Source organism: Leucopleurus acutus, assembly GCF_964270905.1.
Source record: "Leucopleurus acutus genome assembly, chromosome: 15".
Taxonomy (NCBI): Eukaryota; Metazoa; Chordata; class Mammalia; order Artiodactyla; family Delphinidae; genus Leucopleurus; species Leucopleurus acutus.
Window position 1 is genome coordinate 30,488,837 of NC_139157.1, and position 7,505 is coordinate 30,496,341.

A 7,505-nucleotide genomic window follows, 5' to 3' on the forward strand; every position below is an offset into this window, starting at 1 on the left:
GAGTGCTGTTTGGAATTTTAGCTTCTTTTAGATTGAATTAGAAGGACACTGCCCTCTTGTGGTAGATATGTCACTTTGCAAAGAGAGTGATAAATTTCTCCGGAGGGACTCCCAACGTAACAATTTAAATATTGCCAAAAGGCCGGGTGGGCATTTGAGGAAATGCATAGATACCTTGAATGCAATCCTAATAGAATTTCACATTTCCTATTAGCATTACGTAAGAAGAACAAGAAAGTTCATCTTAATACAGCCTGTTAAAAAACATTTGTTATAAAGTATTGGTTTTGAACTCAATGTTTCCTTCCCTTGTCTTCTCTCATCTGGTGTTCATTAAAAATAGTGCCATGGCTAAGTGTTTCTAGCTACTTCAAATAGAAACAAACAATAAAACTTCCCCAAATTTATTGTCAATATTTATTTGTGAGAAATGCTACTAAATTAAAATTTTCTATCTCAAGAACCTGAATGTTTAGCAGGGGTCTGGCATAATAAAAACATACTGGTTTCATTGAATTTTGTTTAATGAATAAATGGAAAGCCTCGCATTGTATTACCTGTCTGCTAGAATTCAGACACCATCTTTCTCATGAAATAGATGGGTTGGGCAAAGAAAGCTGTGTAAATTAACTTTTATATTTTAAATGCACTTGAAAGGAGTTTATTGTGTTAAACATGTATTTAGTGCCTGCTACGTGTCAGAATTGTACTGCATACAAACTGTATAGAGAGAAAAGTCTAGAGAGTATAGAGAGAAAAGAAAAAGTCCTTACTTTTTAAGGAGTGCACTGACCAATGAAGCAAATAACTACCCACTATGTTTTACTTTTTAAAAAATGAATGTTTGTTTTTAAACAAATCACAGATTTGTTTAAAAATAAGCTATATATTAATTTAGTTTCTCCCCCCAAAAAGCATACTTTTATGGCTGATTTTTCTATTTTTTAAACTTCCAAACTAGAGTGAAAATAAAATTTTAATATGAAACTGTTTGCACACTATGGCCATCCTATGAGGCCTGTATAAGTCAAGGTTCTCCAGAGTAACAGAACGAATAAGATATATATAGATATTTATAAGAGGAAATTTATTATAGGAAATGGTTCACAGGGTTATGGGAGTGGAGAGGACTGTCTGCAGGCTAGAGAAGCCGGAAAGCTGCTGGTGTAATTCAGTCTGAGTCTGAAGGCCTGAGAATTGGAGGTTGGTGTAAGTCCCTACTGAATCCAAGGCCCAAGAACCAGAAACATCGATGGCCCAAGGGCAGAAGAAGATGGAGGTCTTAGCTGAGAGAGAGGTAGAGACAGAGAGAGAGAGAGAGAGAGAGAGAGAGGAACAGAGAGAGACAGACATAAAGAGAGACAGAGACATAGACAGAGATCAAGTTCATCCTTCCTTTGCCTTTTTGTTCTATTCAGGCCCTCAGTGGATTGAATGACCTGCAGCATTGGTGAAGAAAACTTGCTTTGCTCAGTTCACCGATTCAAATGCTAATCTCCTCCCTACACACCCTCACGGACACGCCCAGAAATACAAAATGTTTTAGCAGCTGTCTGGATATCCCTTAGCCCAGTCACATTGACACATAAAATGAACAAGGCCCATTCTTGCCTTTTGAATAGTTATAGAACACAGAAACTTGAGATCACAAGACATTCAGATAGAAGAGTTTCCCTTTTCCATATAATTACCTTAGCGCAAACCCTTCAGAACAAAGTAGGGGCCACTGACTCTACCCTAGGGGTAACCATTCTGCAGCTTTCTGGAAGCTGCAGAGGGCCTGGAAATTAGCAGACTAGTTCTGGGAAGGTAGGATTCTGCGGAATAAAATGCTTATCAGATTTTTTTTCTCTCAACTTGGGGACTCTGCGACTGAACTTAAGGCATATCCAACATAATAATACTTTAATTCAGGAAGAATAAAGTACACCAAGAGTTATGTTTGCTCTTTTCCACAGGAGAGGTGATGACTGTTCACTTTGGAACACAAAACTAGAAAAGGTATTTTCTCCTTGGTTTTGATTTGCAGTGTTCTACAAAGATGCTACTTTGAAAAATTCTTCCACACTGGTCTGGTTTAATGCCTGACATTCCATTATTCCTTTCACACAGAGAATCACAGACACTTTCCTATATGCTTAGCACATTCTAAGCACTTAGAAAAGAGTAGAGTGAGGGGAGAGAATTTACAATTTGCTTTTCAGGATCTATAGTCTGGTCAAAAAAAAAAAGTCTCAATATAAGAAAAAATGGGGGGCTTCCCTGGTGGCGCAGTGGTTGAGAGTCTGCCTGCCGATTCAGGGGACACGGGTTCGTGTCCCGGTCCGGGAAGATCCCACATGCCGCAGAGCGGCTAGGGCTGTGAGCCATGGCTGCGGAGCCTGCGCGTCCGGAGCCTGTGCTCCGCAATGGGAGAGGCCACAACAGTGAGAGGCCCGCGTACCGCAAAAAAAAAAAAAAAAGAAACAATGGAGACCAGCAGAAAATGAAAATCAGTGTCACAGGAAGGTACAAGCAGGGGGAAGGATCAGAGTTATAGTCAGTACTTTCCCAGTGCCACCGTCTTCATGCACATTTTCTCACTTAACCCTCAAAAGTCAACACATAAAAGTGTTATAGAAAGGGGTACCAAGAGAGTGGGCTCTTGTCTAACACTTGGAAATGAAATGTCTGAGGAGACACACATACTGACAAAGCAAAAGACTTTATTGGGAAGGGGTGCCCATGGCGGAGAGCAGCAAAGTAAGGGAACCCAGGAGAGCTGCTCTGCCTCGTGGCTTGCAGTCTCAGGTTTTATGGTGATGAGGTTAGTTTCTGGGTTGTCTCTGGCCAGTCATCCTGCTTGGCCCATATTTGGTCTGACTTAGGGTCCTTCCCAGTGGCACATGCATCTCTCAGACAAGATGGATTCCAGTGCGAAGGGTTCTGGGAGGTTGGTAGGACATATTATGGGCTGGTGTCTCCTCTCTCCTTTTGGCCCCTCCTGAAATCTCCTGATTAGTTTTCGGCAGCACCATGTTCCTTCTCAGGACCTCCTGCTGTGAGACAACTCAGGCAAGTCGTTATCATCATGCCTGGCCAAGGCAGGCAGTTTCGGTGAATGGTTCCCTAACAAAAATATTTCATGCCAAAGGTCATACACTAGCTCTGTAGAGAACCTGGGGTACAAATAACAAAGATAAAAATAATACAATTTTTATAACAAGAAGATATAGTTGTGTTTTTTTAATACATTTATTTATTCTATTTTATTTATTTTTGGCTGCGTTGGGTCTTTGTTGCTGAGCCCAGGCTTTCTCTAGTTGTGGCGAGCAGGGCTACTCTTCATTGTGGTGCACGGGCTTCTCATTGCGGTGGCTTCTCTTGTTGCAGAGCACGGGCTCTAGGCATGCAAGCTTCAGTAGTTGGGGCACACAGGCTCAGTAGTTGTGGCTCGCGGGCTTAGTTGCTCTGCAGCATGTGGGATTTTCCCCGACCAGGGCTCGAACCCGTGTCCCCTGCATTGGCAGGCGGATTCTTAACCACTGCACCACCAGGGAAGCCGAAGATATAGTTTTTTTGAGGTTCAGTTATATATCATTTATTATACTACATAACAGGTCTGTGAAGTAGGCACAATCATTCTTATTTTGCAGGTGAGAAAACTGAAGTTTAGGGAGATTAAGTAATTCCCCTTTATTACCCCCAAAAGAATAAAAAATAGCTCACTGAGGATTTAGAGTCAGTTCCAGCTGAGTCATAGGCTCATGCTCCTGGCACTCTGCTGGGATGCTCTCACATCTGGGCTCTGAAGCTCATAATTTTGCCACTACTGTGCCCTCTTCAACATTTCTCCTTCTGCAGCATGAACCATCCATGCCAAGAAGAGTTCAGTGAATATTACTGTAGCCTGAAAGGTTCTTTGGGTCCAGAGGTTCTGTTGAAAACCACACATCTCTAAAGGGTTCAGTTCTTTAGCCTGTGTTTTCTACTTGTCACCAGAAAGAAGATCCATGTGGTCAAGTAAGTTTGGGAAACACTTGGTTCAACAACATATACAAGTTGTTTTGCTTTTTTTTAACTTGAGGAATTCTCAGTATCATTAAATAGTTGTAGTAATAGTAATAATTTTAATATTCCCTGTTAACATGTATTGAGCACATATGATTTGTCAAGTATTTTGCTAAATGTTTAATATATGGCCCCTGATTTCATGCTAACAAAATAATAGGAAGAAGAGACTATTACTGGCCCCATTTTATGGAAGCAGAGCAGTTAAGAAACTTATCCAGGCTCCTCTGTGGAAGAACTGACTCTGAAATTTACAAATCTCCCTTGACCTTGGGTAAGTTTCAGTTCATACCATTTCCCAGGCATATTTGAACTTGGAACATGTTTTGGCGTGGCCAATCACAAGACTGCTTTCTTTAGGAGATGCATTGGCAAATACCCCTGTAATAATAAAAACTAATACGGAGAGGCACCACGTACCAAGCCAGGACTCAAGGCTTTGAAGAGATTGTTTAATTCATCCTTGCCTGTTAGTAAGGTCACGTTTTTAGGATGTAAAAGCCAAGCCGTAGAGCAGGTAAGAGACCTGCATATGGTTGGGAGCCAAGGAGTTCATGCTCTCCAGGCCATGCTCATCACCCAGCACCATACTCCTCCCTGGCCCCTCACCCCACGAGCAGCCATTCTTCTGGGCTCTGTCCCAACTTCCTGCTTTCTGGGAAGCAGAATCTTGATTTGAAGGTTCCAGACAGACACTAGAGACCTGGAGAGAAAGGGCCCTGGAACAGAGGTCTAACTTGTTAGCAGGAAGGCAGGACTGTAGGTCTGTGAGGGACACAGAAGAGAAGCTAGTCATGGCGAGGTGAGGGCACCAAGCAGGCTGGAGCGGAGGGTGGGAAGAAACGTCAGGCCGAAGTGACAGCTAGAGGGGGTGGGGTGAGCAATCCAACAAGTGTTTGTGTTGGGGTGTGGAGTCAGCCTGGGATAGGTAGGGGAAGCCCTCAGCTGTCTCCCTTGGCCTGGACCACCTCCATGAGGCTATAATAGGAAACAGCAAATCTGACTCCATATTAGATCTGTTGCTTTGACTTCAGCCTTTGTTTTCTATTGCCTTTGCTGCAAGTGAATCCCTGAAGAAAGTTTGCCTGTAGCTTAAAACATACGTAATAATCCATCTCCGGGAACCCTGCCCACCATGCCTGAATGTTAAGCTAAAATGCCTTTGTTTAGCTCACAGGAAACATCCTGACCAGGTCCACCTGCGAAGAACTGCAGGAAAGAAGAATTTTAACACATTCCCTCTGGAGTCTGGCCAGAACCAGGAAATAGCTGCAGCAACTTATGGCCTTTTTTACTTTACCTCCTTACTTCCGTCTTTCTGTATCATAAAAGAAAGTAGTATCCAAACCCAGGCAAGATGGTTCTTTAGGACATTAGTCCACCATCTTCTAGGTCTGCTGGCTTTCTGAATAAAGTTGCCATTCCTTGCCTCCACACCTTGTCTCTCCATTGATTGGCCTGTTGTGGGGTGAGGGCTTAGACTCAGTAACAAGGAGACTAGGTGACATTCACTTGGAGGGCTTGGGGGCTGGCACAAGCATGGCTGCTCTCACAGGGAGCAGGCTCCCTGCCTCAGCTGCATGAGGCCATGTTGTGTGTGATGCCTCTGACTTGGTCTTAGAGGAGCAGGCCCCCTCACCCCTCATCCCCAGATGGTTTATTAGAAAGAATGGCACCTTTGTCCCAAAGAGACAATACTAAAGGGGAGGCCCAATAGATAACACATGTGACCATCAGGAGCTTTTATTTCATGAGGTTTCCTTGGACTCAGGCTTCAAACGCCAGGTAGGGCCTGTGGAGGAAAAATCCACAAACAGAATCCAGCAGCTCATGCCTGGAATTCATATAGTCAAAAATTGTGTTCACTGATATTTCCACTATTTGGTCATTACTGGAGAGTTCCAAGTTTAAGACCAACAATGATAAATCCTCCAAAATGCCAAAGGTAACTTGCTCCAGAAATAGCAAGGAAAACAGTGCTGAAGAGGAGAAGGGAGTGATGCTGATTGTGTGGCATCCTCTGAGCCAGGACTTGAGGAACTTCTGGGTAATTTTAGCACATTTCTTAGTTGGAAACACCGTGTGTCAGGGGCACCTCTCCAGTCCATGCTGGAACGCAGTTGCAGAGATGAGGGGAGCCCTGCTCTAGTTTAATCTGGCTGATCAAGGAAAGGAACGGAATGTGCTCCTTCCACAGCTGCAGGACCCTCCTGTCGTGGCACTTGCTGCTCCAGGAGAAGGTCTTGTCTAGCATTATTAATATTCTGGAAAGTTCTCTGACTCGTAACACTGGAGAGGTCAGAAACCCTTTTCTATCCATTACAGTACTGTAGAAAAGCTGTAGGTAATCATAATATGACCATAGTTCTCAAATTGGCCATGAGGAATGCCCAGAGTGATCGTAAGAGATAAGAAACCACAATGACAGGCAAAGCTTGGAGACATCATGGGTTTGGTTCCAGATCACCGCAATAAAGCAGATATCACAGTAAAGTGAGTCACATCAATTCTTTTGTGGTTTATATATATTTTGTGCTCTTTATTTTATTTGAAAATTTTAATTTTATGTTAGAGTATAGCTGATTAGCAATGTTGGGTTAGTTTCAGGTGTAGAGCAAAGTGATTCAGTTATACATATACAAGTATTTATTCTTTTTAAAATTCTTTTCCCATTTAGGTTATTACAGAATATTAAGCAGAGTTCCCTAAGCTATAGAGTAGGTCTTTATTGGTTACATATTTAAATATCGTAGGAGTCACACCAAATTTTTGGCTTCCCAATGTATACAAAAGCTCTGTTGACACTATACTGTAGTCTGTTAAGTGTGTGATAGTATTATGTCTAACAAAATGATGCATACACTTTAATTAAAAAATAATGCTATTGGGAAATCTCTTGCATTCCTATACACTAATGATGAAAAATCTGAAAGACAAATTAAAGAAAGACTCTCATTTACCACTGCAACAAAAAGAATAAAATACATAGGAATAAACGTACCTAAGGAGACAAAAGATTCTTTATGCAGAAAACTATAAGACACTGATGAAAGAAATTAAAGATGATACAAACAGACGGAGAGATACACCATGTTCTGGGATTGGAAGAATCAACATTGTGAAAATGACTATACTACCCAAAGCGATCTACAGATTCAATGCAATCCCTATCAAACTACCAATGGCATTTTTCACAGAACTAGAACAAAAAGTTGCACAATTTGTATGGAAACATAAAAGCCGAAGCTTAAAAAGCCAAACCCGAATAGCCAAAGCAATCTTGAGAAAGAAAATGGAGCTGGAGGAATCAGGCTCCCAGAATTCAGACTATACTACAAAGCTACAGTAATCAAGACAGTATGGTACTGGCACAAAAACAGAAATATAGATCAAGGGAACAGGATAGAAAGCCCAGAGATAAACCCACGCACATATGGTCACCTTATTTTTGATAA